The sequence below is a fragment of the Balaenoptera physalus genome, assembly GCF_965194825.1.
Source record: "Balaenoptera physalus genome assembly, chromosome: 9".
In the NCBI taxonomy this organism is placed as follows: domain Eukaryota; kingdom Metazoa; phylum Chordata; class Mammalia; order Artiodactyla; family Balaenopteridae; genus Balaenoptera; species Balaenoptera physalus.
This window is the reverse complement of record NC_138888.1, coordinates 92703742-92724299: the sequence shown is the minus strand read 5'-3', so window position 1 is coordinate 92724299 and position 20558 is coordinate 92703742. Positions and strand designations below refer to the sequence as shown.

The 20558-nt window shown below is 38.1% G+C and overlaps 1 long non-coding RNA gene across 1 annotated transcript in view; it reads left to right on the top strand.

Annotated features, from left to right (window-relative positions):
- The window catches only part of LOC309666653, a 544378-nt gene that overhangs the window by 82727 nt on the left and 441093 nt on the right, over positions 1-20558 (top strand). The window lies entirely within an intron of this gene.

Sequence of the window (20558 nt, the reverse complement as noted above, 5' to 3'; positions counted from 1 at the left end):
TAGTCTGCTCTGTTTCTTTCTAGAGCACCAATCTAATTATCTTCCGAAGCACTATGTATTTAGAAATACTTATTTGTTTATTGTTTTCTCCTCTCTCCCATCAAATGTAGACTCTAGGAAGCCCGGGACTTTTATTTGTTTTATCCAATGCTGTCTTTCCAGCACAGAGAATATTGTCAGACACCTAATGAAAACTGAATACACATTTGTTGAATGAACGGATAAATGCTTTAATAAATAAAGAGAGAGATTCAATGTACTAGCTTGAGCACCTGGAAATGGCTCTAATTGATTATTTGGCTGCTTGCCTCAAACCTGGACTCATCAATGGAATGTGCCTGATGAAGTTAAAATGCCAGAAATAAATTGGTACCTTTTTTTCCGGCCTCGTGGTGTGGATTGCGGGAGTTCCCTGGCCAGGGATTGAACCCGGGCCATGGCAGTGAAAGCACCGAGTCCTAACGCCTGGACCACCAGGGAACTCCCAATAAGTTGGTATCTTGTAGAAAGATAAATCCAAAGAATTTAGGGAGATTTGGTATTTCGCAACTTTGTTCCTTAAGGGGATAATAGAAAACACTTCTAGACATTAAGAAATTCATTGGTGAGGGGAGTGCAGCATTAGTGAAAAAGACTGCAGTGGTTACCATCTCTAGGAGGGGATGATACCACCATGTGCATTGGTAGCCTTGGTCGACTGAGGGCAAATTAGCAGCACTTAATTAGCCAAGGAAGGTGGTGTGGTTCTGTAATAATCACCAGGTTGAGAGTGTTAATAATAAAGTTTGACACGCAGAAGACTTTGGAAGCGGCTAACAGATCATGGGGGATTCTAGGACTGAAATTGATGATATCCTACTAAGGTCCTACTTAAAAAAATCTCTAGGTTTGGCAGTGTCCTGAGTGACTCACTACAATGGAAATTCACGGTCCCTCCCACACTTGCCTGACCTGGACCCAGATCATAGACTCAGAGCTCCTTAAATGACGGGAAAGATCTGTCTCACTGAGGAAGAACCCTGCAGTAGTCTCAAGTATATCTTCCTCTAGTCGTTTTCTAATATTTTATAAAGTGTGTGTTACTGGTGATTAACTTTCTTATTTGATCCATAGGTAGCAGATCAAAGTTGTGACTGACTTGATAGAGAAGGACTGACTATCCCTCAGAGATAGCGATGGTGGCTGAATGATTGTGGGTATTCACTTTTGGGGAGAAGATGCACCTGCTTTAATTTGGAATATAGATATTTTCTTTATGTCAGGTACGGACATGCTATTGTTGCTATTGCTATTGTTGCAATTATATGTATAGGAAGAAGGTTGTGTTTGGGTGGAAAAGTCCACAAGACTGGGTTATTGATGGTAGTTAATCACTACTGATGCTCTGTCAGCAACCACTCCTATCACGCTGCAGCCTGTGTTCTATATCAATCATTTCTGAGTCTCACTGCAACTCCTGTCTCTTGTTTATGAAATTTTTCCGCTCTCTGAAGTCTACAACATACAGTCAATACTACACAATTTAGTCCTTAATTATATACTGTCTTTTTCTTAACTAATTTTATATATAAGTGCTTCTACCCTGCTTGATATATTCTTTTAAAATGAGGATATCTTATATTCTCTTTTGTACCATGCTCAATGACCTCTGAACTGTTAATCTAATGGAACTTCCATTTTCATAGTATCTCTTTTTATCTAATATTTCACACTCATTTATAATTTAGACAAGCAAAGACTCAACTCAATCATAGCAACTCAGTCACAAAAGCTTCGTTATAACAAACCAAATAAATAAGTCTTGACACTCAAATTCTGAAAGTCTGGGAAAATTAAAATGTATCAGCCTTTCTGATAAGAGATCAAAGTACCCATTCTTTATTTTACGAAAGCAACCAGCAGAGGGAGCAAAAGAGATGTTTAAGTGTCCTTGTTTCTGCTTGCGGACCTTCCAGGATGGTTGCTCTCTAGAGCTAGGCTATGTTTTTAATATATATTCCCCGTAATCCCAAGGCAGAAATTCTGCTTTATAATTACCATGCACCTGTGAAGTCAGTTCTCAGAGATTCTACCTACAGGATTTCTTTCTACAATCTTGAGTCGCATGAAAACCTCTAAAGCTACTAGGTGAAAACTCAGGACTAAAATTTTAGGCCTTCGAAACCCTAGGTAGCTTAGGAACTACATCAAAGGGATTTTGAATGAATAAAAAAATTAGCTTTCGAGCTATTACTTAGGATAAATGATAATAAATGTTTTCTATGATCTGTGTTGTCTAAAACTTTTGAAGAGATTTTCACACATACTCTACATTGGAGATTTTACTATATTCACAATAAAATTGTATTTATATTTGATCAAGAAAATAAATAGAGAAGGTCCTTCTGAAAAGACTCTTTCAAATATATGTATTTAAGTATATATGTATACACATGTAGTACCTATACTATACATAATGTGTCTACATTCCCACTTAAAATGTCTGCCAAAACATTATAGGCCAAAAGAGCTTCTCATTACCCTGAGCATTTTGGTTTACATAATTCTGTCAAGTATAATGATGAAGAAGGCCAAAGACTTGTGTGCGGCTTACAACATCCCTTGCAAAACTTTAGGAATGTCATTTCTTGAATTCTTTGGATGAGTTCAATATGAGGGCTCCTTGGATGTATAAGATCTAGTTTCCCAAACTGTTCCTTGAATTTAATAAGGTTATATTAAAGTACAGTCACAGGGGAAGTGAAGAAGCAAAGAAGAAGAAAAATCTGTGATAATGCAAAGCTAATGTGAGTTTAATATAAATCATTTTATTCATCTGCTGAAGGATATCAGAAAAAGGAAGCATTTCATTTTTAAAGAGAAGATAATGATAAATAATGTCTGTGTAGTTTCTCTGTGTTGGGGATGTATAAACTCTTATATCAACAAAATATAACACGAACTTGGGACTTTCCAGATACCCTGGCATGCTGGACATCTTCATCATTTTAATAATTTTTTACTTTAGGTAGGATTATGTTAGATTTAATTATTTGAGTTGATCTTCAAAAAACAAGTCATACAGAGATTCCTCTGACTGAGACTAATGAGATTATTTTTATGAGGGAGTAGATTGGATAAGCGTGTGTGCGTGCACCCAAGTGTGTAACTGATCAACAACAGAAATAACTTTAATATTTGCTTCCTCAAGGAAGAAACAAACTTTCGTATTACTGTGAATGTCTTTTTTTCCCCTGTTGTCTCTTTCTATCCTGTAGTGAATTAGTTTTTATTAGAATGTGGTTATTCCTTGTGCTGGAGGTATAAAATCACAGGGTAAGCGGACCTCTATGGGGGATCCCTTTGCTGTCTTCTGGCTGGGCAGCTGGGTTGTGCAACTCATGGAAAGAACAACGTTAAGGCTTGAGAAGAACACTCCACGGAGAGTTTTGTAAGAACATCCAGAACAGAAACAAATAAACTAATGACGGCATTCTTTTCATGAAAGATACTAATAAAGCAAAGTTTGAAAACTCAAAGTCAAAAAGCATCTTTTACTTTAAAAGAATTTAAAGCCCTAGGGAGATCTAACTGCCTGGTACTTCTTGGTTAATGTAGGTTAAAGAAGCTCATTGTTTTAAGTTTTTTTGTGGAGTTGGCATGGATAATATTCGAACTTGTTGAAGTGACGCAAAGATTGGGAGAAGGTACCAGAAAAAAAGGTGGCCTGGTGTGGTTCGGTGAGTTGACTTGGATTAGCAGTCCGGAGATGTCAGTTCTAGACCTAACTTTATCACTTAGTGATTGACCGTCCTTGGCCAGTTCAGCACATTTGTTTCCTTACCTGCCAAATCTCTTACCTCTTCTTACAGGATAACATGATCAGATGGAGGAACTTTGAAAATACCTATAAAAATATGAGCTATCTTTATAAAAATTACTTGTTGATATTAAAAATACTCAAGTAGATGAGCATTATGGCTTTTTAAAATGCGTTTTTATTATACTCTAGAATCTATAGTTTGAAAATAATAAAACGTAACTAGGACTATGCGAAAGTGCTCTGATCTTTGGGAATAAGGTGGAAAAAATGCAATATTCATTAGAACCTTTATAGTGGTTAGGGAGATGACCTTAATAGGTTATCAAATTCACAACCTCACACAATGGACCAAGTTTAAGCCAATTCAATTAAACGAGATTTTCCATTGTTTACCAAGACGACCACAGCCAGCCAGGACTCCATTCCAATACAAGCAGTTTCAATATTATGCAGTCCTGTCTTATGTAATTCTTGATTCTCAGGCCATACTCACATGGGGATAAATATAGAATATTATGATTGTTGCCAATTGGTATTTCTCTGGCACTGTTCCTATTCCCTACGTGAGAACTCTAGACCACACTTATACGTCTACTAAATAGTTGTATGACATTCTTCAGATGTATGTCATCTACCATCAGCAAGTTTATCCTTCTAACCACCCAGTGGCATCCTCTGTTCTACTTTCTTTCTCTCTTACCCTGACTCCTTATAGTAGGCTCACTGCCTTCTGGTATTAAAAACAGCAGCTTTGTTGCCAATGTTGCCCTATGAGGATGATTCTAGAAGCAATAGCGTCTGTGCCCAGGCTGCCAGTGCCTATCGCTGAGTGTCTTGATGAATCTGTCACAGCATCAGCCGCCAGTGTCTCCTACTATGGGGGGTGAGACTGGCCCCAGTGCTGCCGCTGCCTGAGTGCTGCAAGTCTGTCTCAGCTGTTCTTGTTTTCACTTGTTCCTCCGTGGATGCTTCCACACTCTGGTACTTGGCCGTGAGCCTGCAAGCTCTGGGATGAGGGGAATAAGAGTGACTGACATTGAGTTGTCCTTCTAGTTATCTCTTCCCTTTGATTCTGGCACATCATTCGTGAACCAAACATGTGTGCTCAGTTCCTTTTCTCTGTACGTTTTACCCAAGAAAGGGTTTTAATCTCCCATGTAATACTCCCTACTAGGCACCCCTTAGCACCCTGCTAGACACAGGTGAATATTGTTTAGGCTTAAACTGATACACTTACTGTGCCCCAAGTACCCCAATAAAATCTCTTGATCATGCCAACTTTGAGCCTTTTCCCTTAGTTTGATTCTTAGAGAGGACTCGTGTTTATATTAGTACTTCATATACTTAACGGGTCATGGACAGCCCTCTCATCCGTCATTGCTGCAAAAAAATATCCATCTCAATGTTTTTAAGTGAGGGTGTTGTTTTATAGACTTTTATTTATCTTTGTGGTTGTAGGCTTGAAGGCTTCTTCAACGTATTCACAAAGTAGGACACCTTATTCTAAAATGTAACCTCTCTCTTCGACAAGGTTTCTTTGCTCGTCGAGCCTAAAAGATGAGATGAAGCATTATTTATGGGGTCCTAACATAACCCCTGCTCTCTGTATGCCTAGTGTTATTGGATTCACACGAAGCATGCATGCCTTTTAAATGATGCATAAGAATGAAGTGTTATAGCAGGCTCCTGGTTTACCCTGGCTTGTAGTTTCCCGAGAGATGCCAGAATTGGCCAAGGAACTCCTTTTTAAAAAGATGGAAAAAATTCCAAGGAAGACAAACATAGATCACTTCAAAAATCATTTTTCTCCCGTTTCTCTTTGGCTCTTCAGTCCATAAATATCAAAGCCCACTTTCAAAAGGTACACATACCATATTTATATTGGAATATAATAGCAGGGGTTCTGAGAACCATTCAGACATTTAACAAATGTCAGTTTGAAACAAATGATTTTATTCCTGGCTGGATAAAATCTCCAGTAGTCATCAAATTTGGAGGCTTCTCTTAAAGATGATATGGCAATTCACTAATATATGTCAGAAAGCAGATTGACATGTTTTGTCAATATATTTTAGTTTCCTTAATTTATCTTAGTATATTCTAAAGGGTCTTTCTTTCATAGAGATCCCATGAGGTATTCCTGGAAAGAAGGGTTCCATGGTCAGTTAGTTTGGGAAAGGCTTCAAACCATAGTCTCAGAGGTCCTGCAGCAAAAATAAATTTGCTTAACTCGTTTAACCCATCTAGTCCCAAACTAATTTGACCATAATAACCAAACTCTCCCTTTAAAAAAAAAAAAAAAAAAAGAACGTATTTAACACCTTGTGGAACACAATTTGGTAATTATTGCTCTGTTGTTCTTATTTTTTTTCAATAAAGATTTTTTTTTGATGTTGACCATTTTTAAAGTTTTTACTGAATTTATTACAATATTGCTTCTGTTTTATGTTTTGGTTTTTTGGCCTCAAGGCATATGAGATCTTAGCTCCCAGACCAGGGATCAAACCTGCACCCCCTGTATTGCAAGGCGAAGTCTTAACCACTGGACTGCCAGGGAAGTCCCTATTGCTCTGTTTTAACCTCTCTGACTAACTCTTTGGACTGAATGGGTCATTTATTCTAATTTTCCCTTCCATACATGTTTCAGGTATTTCACTGGTTCTATTTAGTCAACAGGAGTCTTCACATGGCCTTTACTTTTAACCTCATTCTACTCACATTTTCATATGTATTTTTCACACATCCTTCTTTGACAAAATAGAATTAGGTTTTCATCATGGGTAAGACAAATGCAGAAATCATTTAAACTTGTGTTTTTTAGGTGAGGCTTAGGCATTCTCTTAGGATCAGGATGGTGCTGAGCCTGGTTGTCTCTTCTCTGGTAAAATAGAAAATACGCAAGACAGGCCTCTCAGAGAAGCAATGAACTCCACAGCTGCAAGAAACTAGATACCATCTAGGCTGAGTCTTCCATTTGTGCCAGGAATCAGAGACCCAGGTTATCAAGATGACTGGCCTCAGCTTAGGCCACAGTTGTAGCTGAGCTGGATTTAAGCCTGGTTTCCTGACTCTTAGTCCTTTAACTTTTCTGCTAAATTTGAGGCCTCATAGACCTCTGGTGGAGTAGTTGGATCTTATTGCAAATTCACCTCTGCTCTTTTCACCAAGAACAGAAGTCCACAACTGTTGTCCTTGGTTTTGAAAAGCACAGCTATAGAGCTGACCATGTAGTAAACATGTTCTCCAAATATTAAATTCCACCAAAATATTTCTAAACAAAAAAGCGTGTGTTTTGCCTGCGTGTGTGTTGTCTCTGTGTATGTGTAGGTGGTGGTGGTGGTGGTGGGGTGGGCAGGATAGGGGAACGCACACTCTAATTGACTTAACTAGACTAAGAATACATTTGTTCTGAGCTTCCAGGAACAAAATAAAATAAGTAAAACTGTCATCCTATTCGAATAATTGTTGAGTATTTTTTCTTAGTCAATTTCTTTTTTTAGGGAGCTATTAAATCGGCTATGAAATAGGTTGGTGGTGAAAGATGAGCTGGTAGCAATTATTTCCCCATGTCCTCACTGACTTGGATAATGCTAACTTTTCTTGGTTGTATACAACCTAACTAAAAATGCAGATCCAGTGACTAATGTCTCGGGTGTGTCAAAATGGCAGGAAGGCCGTGTTTGCAACTCATCTCTCTATTTCACATTTCCCTCTCTTTCTAGATTAATTTCCTCTTAACTCATCAATCGAAGTCCTTTCACAGACAGATACAGATTCTCTTGCAATTACCTGGAGGGATCTCCACTCAAGTATTTGTTGGAGGTCCGTTGGGTTGAGTAGAGATTTTAACAGGGAAATAAGCACTGCAGAATTATGTCCATCTGTGTACAAGTATTTATGGGAACAGTCACAGTGGCTGAAATAATTGATGCAAAGAAAAACAATTATGAAACAAATATGACATGGTGTGGATACAGCAGAAGATTCCATGACTTCCCTCTTAATTCCTCTCCATTATGGTTGTGTTTATTAAATCTCAAATAATCAGAAAAAAATTCTGAAATTGAAAAGTGGTTCCCAAGATCTGGCTATACATAGTTACCATTATTTTCAAGGCAAGGACTCTTATTAAAGAAAATAAGAGAATTATATTCTGGCCCATTTACCAAAACATGACATGATATTTGAGAATCAAAAAGTATAAATAAGAATAAATTTACTTTTTAAGAATGTCTGTGTAAGAAATTGTAATTATTAATCACTACAGCATTGACATGAATTAGAAAAATAATAGTAAAACACGTGAAGGGAATAGTATTCAATTCATTTACAAGGATAGCTTGGAGTTCTTATAGATTTATAGTATATCTCTTATGATGAATCTAGTTGCCAAGAGCCTGGGAAGACTGGATTTTGGCATAAAGACAGTACTTCATGCAACTTTTGCTGGTTTTATCACCTCTTCTTCTTCCAGAACTCTGTAGAATACCCTTTTCATGAAATCCCTTTTAGACTCTTCTTTCTTTGGTACCCCTTCCCTGAATTTCACTGTTTCCACCACTCCCGACCACCACATGCCAGACGATGATCGATTCTGTCCGTTCAACATCTCTCAAATCTGTTTTTGGGACCAGAAGTGTTGCAACAACACCTTGTTAGTTCCCCTTCCTCCATTCTTGATTTATTGACTCTGTTCTTAAAACAGCTACCAGAGTAAATGTGTCTATAATAATAATGCACTGACTGCTTACTCTATTCCAGGCACTTAACAAACATCAGGCCTTTTGATTCTCATAGTAATATCATTACTCCATTTTGTTAGATAAGGAAAATTATGGCTGAGAGAAACCAAGTTGCCAATGGTCACACAACAGGAAGAGGCAGAGCCAGAGCTGAACCTTCAACGTCTGAAACCCCATTTGCCTCTCTAACTATTACACCACACTGCTTCTTCAAGCCAATCAGACGGTATTACAATTTGTGTTCATTTTGATGTTTCTGTCACTCATGAAATTGTCAATTTGGGAAGGCAGCAATTTTCTCAGTATGCTCTCGTTCCACTGAGTAGAACAGTAAAGGAAAACTATGTGACATGGTTTTTATGGCTGTTTTCTGGTATTGACTGTTAATGAAGCCCATCCCCAAACCAAGTGTTTCAATGGTGCAGAGAGACAACGCATGGATTGATGTGTAGGTTAGAGGTGTGTGAGTGGTAGAGAGGATTAGATATTTAACGAACTGTGGTTGCTTAATTCAGTTGATTAAAGCACCATAGGAATGAAGTCACATTTATGGATTCAGTGCCTGTGTGGGTCCGTTTATTTAGTCATGCTGCACCCTTGACCTCAGCCCACCTCCTTGCTAATACATACTATTAGCTGAAAGCAAAGTGCAATGTGAATGGAAAAGAGCAAATCCCTCCTCACACTTGGAAAAAATTACTCAACAAGCATGTCCTATTGACACTGGCAAGGAAGCTGGGCAAGTCATTAAATCTTTGTTTTCAGTTCTTCTGAAAAATTCATTATTTGACAAAATGCCATGAATCATATACAAATTTGAATCCCCTTTATAAAATTGCTTTAACTGCATTTTAACAAATGAAACATTAAGAGATAGATTTAGGTGAAAATAGAGTAGAAGCTATACTGATAACAGTTTTACAAAGAAAAATTTATTAACTTATCTAGATAGGAATGGTTAATAGTCAGCTATTTGAGCCTTTTTACTTGAGGTGTTCACATCTTCCTGGTTCTTAAATTCTTTTCATCAGAGGCGAATGACGGTAACCTATGATACTAGATTTTCGTATTCTTGAAGTAGAGCTGTCATAATTGGAGAAAAATAAAGGAAACTCAGGTTAATATTTTTCAGACTGTTTTCTTTCTTTCCAACCAAAATAATAAATAGTCCACATAAATGAACCACCACCATCTTTGAGGTGCCATAACTGAAAGCCAGTTTAATTCCTGTTTACCACCTGTTGCTTTTTTTTGGTCATTCTGTCCACCTATCATGGAAGAATTATTGTTTTCTTTGTAATATTATCTAATATAGGAGAATGAGTGTATTTGTTTGTTTAACACATATTTATTGAATTTCTACAAAATAAATACATATTTATAGGACACTAGTCCCTAGAGATAGAATTGTGAGCAAAAGAGGGTATGGTCCTCTCCTCACGGATACTTAGAATGTAGTGGGATGATAGACATTGGTGAAATCTTAATTTATTAAACAAATATTTACTGAGTACATCTATGTGCCAGGTAATTTTGCAGGCACTGAGGATGTAGAGCTAAAAAAGACCTACAAAAAAAATTCCTTGCCTCATTGAGCTCATATTCTTATGAGCAGCAAGAGTCTATAAACAAATGAAAAACAGTAAAAAAAAAAAAAAAAGATAAGATAGATGATAATGAGAAAATGGGGAAAAACAAAGCAGGAGGGTGATATGGAAAGTGGTGGGATATATGGGTGCAGTTCTAAATGAAGGGGTTGCTAAACTTCCACAGAAAATATGACATTTGAGCAAAGAACAGAAGGAAGTGAGGGCAAGAGTCATATCTCTCAGCGAAGAGAGAAGAAGAGGGCAAAGTCCTGAGGCAGGAGGATGCCTGGTATATTCTCAGAACATCAGGAAGGCCAGAGAGGCCAAGGAAGAGAGAGCAAGGTGGCAACTAATATGAGATGAAGTCATGAACATAACAGGGGGCCAAGGCAGGTAGGGAGGGATATGGAGAGCCATTGAAGGTTAGGATCTCACTTAGGTTTTAATAAGATCACTCTGGCTCCTGAGTTGGGAATAGACAGCAGAGGGTAAGAGAGAAGCAGGGAGGAAAGTCTCTGATCCAGACCAGACATGATGGTGGGTAGATTGGACCAGAATGGCAATGGTGGGGGAGGTGAGAATTGGTTGGTTTCTATATATATTCTATTATTCCCAATAAGTGGTAGAGTATCATTGACTATATTTTGGGCTGAAAACAGGTTCATATACCATACCAAAATATTTTCTAACATATTTTGTATTATGTTTGAATGTTAGGATAAAAGAACCCATAAATTACCAGTGGATAGTTCACATTATATTATCTTTTCATTGAAAAACCATCCATTGGGTTCTCATTCAATTTAGACTAAATTCCAGACCTTACAATGACTTAGAAGGCCAACCTGATCTCCTGTGCTGTCCAGTATGGTAGCTACTAGCCATAGGTGGCTCTTGAGGACTTTGAATAAGGCTAGTCCAAAATGAGACATGTCGCTTATAGAAAATCTACAAAAGATTTAAAATCTTGGTAAGAAAATAAGAATATAAAATATGTTAATAATTTTTCAAATAGTGGTTACAGACTGAAAGGATAATATCTTGGAATTATAGTGGAAATATAGTATTAATATATACATATATTTTTAATACATCTTTATTGGAGTATAATTGCTTCACAGTACTGTGTTAGTTTCTGTTGTACAACAAAGTGAATCAGCCATATGCATACATATATCCCCATATCCCCTCCCTCTTGCATCTCCCTCCCATCCTCCCTATCCCACCCCTCTAGGTCGTCACAAAGCACTGAGCTGATCTCCCTGTGCTATGCTCCTGCTTCCCACTAGCTATCTATTTTATATTTGGTAGTGTATATATGTTGATGCTACTCTCACTTCACCTCAGCTTCCCCCTCCCACCCCGTGTCCTCAAGTCCATTCTCTATGTCTACGTCTTTATTCCTGCCCTGCCACTAGGTTCATCAGTACCAATTTATTTTGTTTTTTTTAGATTCCATATGTTTGCATACAGTATTTGTTTTTCGCTTTCTGACTTACTTCACTCTGTATAACAGACTCTAGGTCCATCCACCTCACTACAAATAACTCAATTTCGTTTCTTTTTATGGCTGAGTAATAGTTCATGGTATATATGTGCCACATCTTCTTTATCCATTCATCTGTTGATGGACATTTAGGTTGCTTCCATGTCCTGGCTATTGTAAACAGTGCTGCAATGAACATTGTGGTACATGTCTCTTTTTGTATTATGGTTTTTTCAGGGTATATGCCCAGTAGTGGGATTGCTGGGTCATATGGTAGTTCTATTTTTAGTTTTTTAAGGAACCTCCATACTGTTCTCCATAGTGGCTGTATCAATTTACATTCCCACCAACAGTGCAGGAGGTTTCCCTTTTAACCACACCCTCTCCAGCATTTATTGTTTCTAGATTTTTTTGATAATGGCCATTCTGACCAGTGTGAGGTGATACCTCATTGTAGTTTTGATTTGCATTTCTCTAATAATTAGTGATGCTGACCATCTTTTCATGTGCCTCTTGGCCATCTGTTTGTCTTCTTTGGTGACATGTCTGTTTAGGTCTTCTGCTCATTTTTTAATTGGGTTGTTTGTTTTTGTGATATTGAGCTGCATGAGCTGTTTGTATATTTTGGAGATTAATTCTTTGTCCGTTGTTTCATTTGCAAATATTTTCTCCCATTCTGAGGGTTGTCTTTTTGTCTTGTTTATGGTTTCCTTTGCTGTGCAAAAACTTTTAAGTTTAATTAGCTCCCATTTGTTTATTTTTGTTTTTATTTTCATTACTCTAGGAGGCAGGTGAAAAAAGATCTTGCTGTGATTTATGTCAAATAGTGTTCTTCCTATGTTTTCCTCTAAGAGTTTTATAGTGTCTGGTCTTACATTTAGGTCTTTAATCCATTTGGAGTTTATTTTTGTGTATGGTGTTAAGTAGTGTTCTAATTTCACTCTTTTACATGTAGCTGTCCAGTTTTCCTGGAACCACTTATTGAAGAGGCTGTCTTTTCCTCATTGTATGTTCTTGCCTCCTTTGTTATAAATTAGGTGACTATATGTGTGTGGGTTTATGTCTGGGCTTTCTATCCTGTGCCACTGATCTATATTTCTGTTTTAGTGCCAGTGCCATACTGTCTTGATTACTGTAGTTTTGTAGTGTAGTTTGAAGTTGGGGAGCCTGATTCCTCCAGCTCTGTATTTCTTCTATTAATTTCACTTGTTTCTCTTTACTTTTTAAAAACATGACTGCTAAGACATTTAAAATTACAAATATAGCTGGAATTTTTGGCTCCCATTATATTTCTGTTAGACAGTAGTGTTTCACATTCTCTCTATCTGACTTTATCTCAAACTGTTCTCCATGTTCACTATGTTCCAGTCACACTGGGTTTCCTTGAGATCCTCGAACTTGCCAGGCTCATTCCTGCCTCAGGGTCTTTATATATTTTATTCCCCTTTCCTGAAGAGCTATTCCCTTAGCACTTCCCTTATCTCTCTCTATTCTTTATGTCTGGGCTCAGAAGTTACTTCTAAGATAAGCCTGTGCTGACTATACCAGCTAAAGATCTGTTCATTCTTAATCTCATCTCCTTTTAAATGTATTTATATCATTTATTCCTGGATGAAATTTATTTACTTACTTATGGCCAGTCACCCTCTAGAATGTGTGATATATGGAAGCTGAGATCTTAATTACTTTTTATTGACCTGTACACCTCCAGAAAAGTGTTTGGCATATATTAGGCACTTGTTAAATGAAGAATAATCAAGCTCTATGCTTAAGAGGATTTACTGCTATAAGTTAATATACAAATAGATAGATTTGACCTGGTCTGGGAAAAATCAGGAAGTCTTCCTAAGAAGCAAACATTGAGCTAAGAGTAGAGAATGAGTAAACATTAACCAGGGGATAAAGTGGGGGAAGAGCAATCTGGGTAGAAGGAAGAGAATGAAGAAAAAACTCACTAATAGGTAAGTGTTCTGATGAAAAGTAAAGGATAAAGATTGCAAGCAACAGAAATTGCTGTCTAAATAGATAAAAAGGAATTTTGTTGTAAGGAAATTGGGTAGATCATGAAAGCAATGGGACATGGGAACACAAAGCTTAGAAAACGGACAGGCACAAAGGGAGGCTAGTAGCATTCAACATCATTCCACAGCAATGCTCAGGGTACCACCACGTGTGCTCTTGCATTGAAGAGCAACTGCCATGAGTCGACTCTGTTATTCCTGTATACTTGCTGCTCTGTGGATGTACATTCAACTCTGCCAAACTCGTAATGAGTAAGCTATGACTTTTTCTGAGGTTTTAGGTCATGACTTCCATATTCCACGCCCTTGCTGGGAGTACTTGAATGGCTGAGCCTATGTACTGATTATCTGGAATTTGAAAGAAGTCTCTCTGACTTCCCTATTGGGGGCTGAGGCCTTGATTCCCATTTGTTTTGGGATTGACACCAGATAGAAAGGGTGTTACTTGCTGGGCTTCCAAAATGACAAATATTCACCACAGTCCACTGCCTTGGTTTCCCCAATCATCATACACATTTTTTGCTTATAATCTCTTTCACTCCATCCAAAGTTTTTTTGCCTAACTAAATAAAATTTGGGTTATATGGTCCTATATAGCTCATGGTTAAGTATTTAGTCTTGCCTGGGCCAGTTAAAATGCATGAGCGTTTTCTTAAAAGGAGAATAATATTTGTTGAGTAGTTCACAAAACTGATTGTGAACTAGACTTGAAAAATGGCAGGAACCAATAGATACAAAACCAGCCAAGGATGTGGCCATAGGAGTGGTTGTGTCTGATGCCAATACTGGTGCTGTTACCGATAACCACTTACTGAAGCCTCTGGACCCTGCTCCCCAGAGAAACTCACCATCAAGGCACAGGATTTTGAATTCAGCATCAGGCACTACAAATAATGCAGACTGTGTCAAGGCAGAGTAAAGGACTGATTTGTCAACCCTAGGAGTTGGAAAAGGGACTATTTTACCTTCTTTAGCTTCTTTAGTTGGTTTGAGATCCCCTAAAATAGGAGGACACCTGGGCAATCCAAAATGACAAATGTCTACTCTAGCATATTTTTCCTTGCATCAATATTTAAATAGTTTTTAAAAGTTTGTTATTGTCTTTTTCTTATATTTAATGCCACTTTCTTGAAAATAAAATATTTCTGAATCTGTGAATCTATGAATTGAATGTTACTTTTTGGATTTAAATAGTATTTGCACTGACATTCACCTAGTTATTTATTTTCTCAGTAGTGAATATTTTCCAAAATAAACATTCAAACTGTTTATACGAAAAGATTTCTTTCAATATTTTGAGACAAAATTCCTTTTAGGATATGCTGTGATCATTTCCTCCCCAACATTAGGCTAGAGATTTTAAGTTCAAATGCTCTTTTCTAAAACAAACAACTACCAGTAAATGATTTTAATACTTAATAAATTACATCAATGATAATTTATTTTAAGTGAGAGTAGGTGGCTTATTAAATTGTGGTATGGCATATAGATGTTCAAATATAACATAGGGTTGTAATTTAGCTCACAGTCTTGGAAAATTAAGCAAAATAATAATGATCTGATTTTTAAATTAAACATCTTTTACTGCATGTGATACATTTTTTACTCCTTATAGAAAATGGTGGTGAACAAGTATATTAAAACTCATTGTTTAATGGTTTTATTGGGATATCTTATGCGTTGGTTCATTGTGAGAATTAAATTGATATTTAATGTGAAAATATATTTAAAAGTCCCAAGTTTTATTTGTCCATTTGTGTTGTACTATAGTACCATACAGTCATCAAATAGATTTTAAAATGTTTTCATTCACTTTCTTATGATAGATGTAGTATATATTCAGTGTAGAAATTTAAAAATATAGAAAAGCAAATGAGGCATATTAAGAAATCAGTCATGACTCTACTTTCCAGAAATAACCACTATTGACATTTTGATGTATTGCTTTTGTTTTTTTTTTTCCTGTGTTTACCTCTATGTACGTGCATGTATACATGCATATGTTTGTGTACTATTATGTACACTGCTTAACAACCTGCTTTTTTATTCACAGGATATGTATAGTGATATGATTGTGAAGCAAGAAAAGGGCCTGGGACTATTGACATATTCAAAAGATACATCTTAAATGCTGAATTTTTAAGTTTTAGAAGCTAATTTTTGTTTGGCCTTGCCTGCGTAAGAGTATACAAGTGAAATTCATCACAGGGCCTTCCTGGCAAGACCCATCCTGGGTCGTTCAGAGGCTGTGCTCCTCAGTTACAGCTTTTTTGTTTCCTGGAAATCCTCAGATCCTCCTCTGTGATACCAAAATATCTGCTTTTTGCAACACCACACCTCACCATTGCCAACACAATCTGTTGTAATGAACTTGCATTTTTTTCTTTTCTTGTGTTTGTCAGGGTTCTTAATCTCACTCACTTTTTCCTGAATCAAAGGCGTTTGATTTTGGCTTCAAGTTAATTTTCCATTTGTTTTATCTTAATGATTTCTGAGTATATTCAGTGATGATGCACTGGATTGTTCTATTTCATTCTTGATCCCACTTTAGAAGGACAGATCATTTAACTGTTCTGGGCCTCAAGTCCCTTATGATTAAAATGATGATTCTGGTCTTTTCTGGAGCTAATGTGGAATGTCTGTATGTCCATAAAAGCAGTCTGGAAGAATAGAAAGAGCATGGGCTTTGCATCAAAGGAAGCTGAGTGCAAATCTTGGAGCTCTGTGACTTTGACTTTGCTGCTTACTGTTTTCAGACATGCATTTTCTTTTTCATTTATTTTTCTTTTTGCTCCTCTGATTGAATGAATTCCACTGCCTTGTTTCTGAGTTTGCAGATCCTTTCTTTGCTTTATCTAGTCTGCTGTTGAATGCCTCTTTGGAATTTTTCAGTTTAGTTCTTGTTTTCTTCAGTTATGTGTTTTCCCTTTGGTGCTCCTTTATATTTTTTATGTCTTTGTTGAAATTCTCAGTTTGTTTATACATTTTTCTCCTGACCTTGTTGAACATCATTATGACCATTACGTTGAACACTTTATCAGGTAAATCATTTATCTCCATTTCATTAAGATCTGTTTTGGGGTTTTCTCTTCTTCTTTTGTTTGGAACATATTCTTCTGTTTCTTCTTTTTATTTATTTATTTTTTTAACTCTCTCTCTTGGGTTCTGTGTCTTAGATAAAACAGCCACCTCTCCCAGTCTTGATGCAGAGGTCTTGTGTAGAAGAAGAACCTTATCTTTCAGCCTCACCTTAGTTTTTGGTTGTCTCTCAAACCTTTGTGATTGTCTAAGCTGCCTTCTTTGTTCTTGTTGGTTCCCAGTAGTTGAGGGTGTGCCTAAGATTGTCATTAGCACAAAGGGAAGGATCTCAGTCAGCACCTAGATGCAGGCTGGTTGGAAGCTGGACCTTCAGGCAACAGCTTCAAAAATATGCACATAGACTTTTTTAAAGGAAGACTGGGAGCTGGGATTTTCTGTTTACTCCCTTTGCACTGAGCCGTGGGGGAGATAGCCAGCTAAGAACTGATTCTTTGTTTGCTACAGTCCTGTGAGACTTAAAAACACAAGCCCATTGGCCACCAGGGAAGGTGCATCAAAGGGTGCACCTTCTGGGTGGCAGCAGCAAAAGCTGGGGCACCAGACCTGTGCACAAGCTCCTTTCAGGGACATCCTGGTGACCTAAGATGGGGCAGACGGATCACAGAGATGGTTCCTGCTGGCTTCCCCAGGCTCTGGTCTCCAAGAAAGATGTGTGCTCTAGAAGCCTCATCTTCAGGCAACGACTTTTTTTTTTTTAAAGGAATTCCTTTATTTTTATTATTTATTTATTTATTTATTTATTTTTTTAGCTGTGTTGGGTCTTCATTTCTGTGCAAGGGCTTTCTCTAGTAACGACAAGCGGGGTCCACTCCTCATCGTGGTACACGGGCCTCTCACTATCGTGGCCTCTCTTGTTGCGGAGCACAGGCTCCAGACGCGCAGGCTCAGTAGTTGTGGCTCACGGGCCCAGTTGCTCCGCGGCATATGGGATCTTCCCAGACCAGGGCTCGAACCCGCGTCCCCTGCATTGGCAGGCAGATTCTCAACCACTGCGCCACCAGGGAAGCCCCCAGGCAACGACTTTTAATGTAAACAAACAGACCCTTTTCAGGGAAAGACTGGGAGGTGGGCATTTTTTTTTCTGTTCCTTCTGTGCTGAGCCCCAGGGGGATAGCCATAAGTCCTCTATAATCTGTTAAGATCTGTTTGTTTGTGGTAGTCTTCTGGGTCTTGTGGCTACAGACCCTGCTGGCTTTCAGAGCTAGGTATTTCGGGATCTTGTCCCTGAGGCGGAAGGCTTAAAAGTTAGGATGCTAGATATCAGGTCCACATCCTTCAGTCCTCAGGGAGAAACTGGGAATTGTGGGTTTCCTCTCAATTGTATGTTGCTGTGCCAGGAGTGAGGTTTATGGCAAGAGTGTGTCTCAGCTTTTCCTACCCATTTCCATGTGGGTTTTTTCTTGTTCACCCAATGTGTAGGCATCACTCAGCTAGTTTCTGGATTTCTTTCAGAGAGAATTTTTCCATGTGTAGCTGTAGATTCAGTGTGTCTGTAGGGGGAAGTGAGTTCAGGAGCCTCTGAGGTTGCCATCTCGGACTGGAACTCCCAAGCTTGTATTTTCTTATGCATAAAAAGGGGGTATAGATGTTTTTGTGTTTGGCTACATATAACAGAACTGACTACAATGGCTTGAACAAACAAGGGGTTTACTTTTCTTATTTATCAAGATGCCTGGACTTAGGCAGTCCAGAGCTGGTGAGTCTGCTCCTTCATGGAATTATTATGTTGGGCTGCTTCTACTGGTCTGCTCTGCCATCCTCAGTGTGTGGTTTTCACCTTTATGGGTGCACCACCAAGCACAGTATCTGTATTCTAGGCAAGAAGAAGGGAAGGGTAGAGTTCAAAAGGGGCATGCCAGGTGAATTTTCACGGGGAAAACAAACTTCACAACCCAAGAGTTTTCCACTTCTGCTTCATTAGCCAGAGCTGTGACACAAGGTTATCCCCAGAAATGAGGGAATCTAGGACATTATAGTTTTGCTGAATATATTGACATCCCAAATAAAATCCTAGTTTGGCTAGTCAGAAAGAAGTTGGGAATAGACAATGTGTAGGCAATATCAATGTCTGCAATCAGGAAAAGTTAACTTCCGTTGGTTGTTGAGATGTCATATGAAATGACACATGTGAGATACAGAATACATATTGGACCCTCAAAGAATGACCTCTCCCTATTTTGTGGTTATTAATATTTTATGCTGTAGTCACTATTTGCAATGATCATGAAAATGTTGCCTGAATGATTTAATTATTGTTACATTTAAAACTCCATATGTCTAAAAAAATGTAAGAAGTGTCTGTTTAAAAATCCATATGTCTAAAAAAATGTAACAGGTGTCTATATCCCAGCTTTTTTCTATCAGTTCTGTTTTGTTATCCAATGTGGCTCAAGAATCAGATATCTCATTTTCATTTGATGTGTTAGATATTAAAAATAAAAAGAACTAAATAAATTGCAGAAATATGTATTCAACAATTGTAAATGTGAAAAATCTAAATGAACAGTAAAACCAAATTAACTTGGGGAAATGTTTAATACTTTGGGGAGTCTTAATATGGGAGAAAATCCTGTCAGTCAGAGTAAGTTATCCCTTGTGTAGTGTGGTTTCAGAGGAAACTGGAGAGCCTATTTTCTTTGGAAATGCATCCTTACCCAAAATGATTTCCCTGAGTCCTTTTGTTAGTCTGCCATACACCTGATATGCCCATAGTTAGATTATGAGAATATATTTCCACAAGTGTCCTTTGAAAATGTGTTAGCTGGAAGGAAATTCTGAGACATTAGTTGTATATATATATTACTAACTCAGCCTCTGTGCACCAGTGCTGAATCAACCCTTGGCAACAGAGTTTTGGGTGAAGTAGAAAAGAATGACTTTATTGCTTTGCCAGACAAAGGGGGACACAGCGGGCTCCTGCCCTTGAAAACTGTGTGTCCCAACCCGGGAAGATTTGGTGAGGAGTTTTATAGCAATGATTCGATGATGGTGTTGCTGATAAGGATGAGAGTGTGTGCAGGGCCTGCACTGTTTTAATCTGGTCTGGGTAATCTTTTGCTGAGCTTCTCTGGTTCCTTTAATCTGGCCTCAGGTGCTTTTCTCTGGTATGAAGAATGCTGACATCTTCCATTTGTTGGGTTTTAGTTCTCTAAAGAGCTTAAAGATGTTGTTATGTGTATGCCTTGAGGTGGAACCAGGACCCTGCCCCAAGGCTGCACTATTGTTTCTTGGATGCTCCTCCCTTGTCTCTTCAACTATTTGAAACTGCCCTTTGGAACTCAGGGAAGGTCATGGAGGCTGAACAGAAAGGCTCTCACACCCAGGAGCCCCACAGGGTCCTGCTCAGTTTCACAGTGGACAGGCTGCTATGAAACATGGTGGACACAAAGTCCATTTTTTTGGTTGGGGAAAGGAAGATTTGAAACTTAGGGGGAGGTCAGCAGTATGAAGAGATTAGGAGGAACCAAAAGAGGGCAGGTGAGAATTAAAGTCAAACATCTAGAAGACATAAGCTTGTCTCTTCTTTCAATGTATCCACGTGCAATACTAACACTGAAGCACTTTGTTATTATCACCTAGGCTCATGGAGTAGAAAGAATACTTGAGTTAAATCCAGCTCAAGGACTCTGATATTTGACAGGAACTATGAATCACTGCTCCATGAAATACCTTGAGGGCCATTCCAGATATGACCAGCGATACCTCAGAACTCCTTAGAGCCTTATCCATGCCCTCCCCTACCCCCACCACTGCCATTACACACTGTGGAGAAGGGACTATTTCATGGTTCCATGAGTGTCTTTGTGATCATCAGAATGG